Here is a 311-nt window from a genome sequence, read left to right as displayed (position 1 = left end):
GCCAGCAGGGGTTCTGTGCAGCCAGGCCAGCTTCGCCTCTCTCCCTGCTGGCCCAACCATGTGCAGTCCCGGGGCTTGCTGGGACTGTGCACCATTGTGATTGTCCACCTGCTGTAGGCCATCAACGCCCTGAGGCTTCACTGCCTGCTGCTGCCACTGGTGGCAGGGACTATGTGCAATGAGGGAGGGGTGTGTGTGGGGGTGGTGTGTTTGTAGGGCAGGTCCCACATGCAAACCCCACCATACACATGTACCCACACCCCCCCCTCGCACCACCATACACACGTACCCACACCCGTTCACACACCCCA

The sequence above is a fragment of the Gavialis gangeticus genome, unplaced genomic scaffold (genome assembly GCF_001723915.1).
Source record: "Gavialis gangeticus isolate Ggan-Ray unplaced genomic scaffold, GavGan_comp1, whole genome shotgun sequence".
In the NCBI taxonomy this organism is placed as follows: domain Eukaryota; kingdom Metazoa; phylum Chordata; order Crocodylia; family Gavialidae; genus Gavialis; species Gavialis gangeticus.
Note: the sequence above shows the minus strand (reverse complement) of the source record.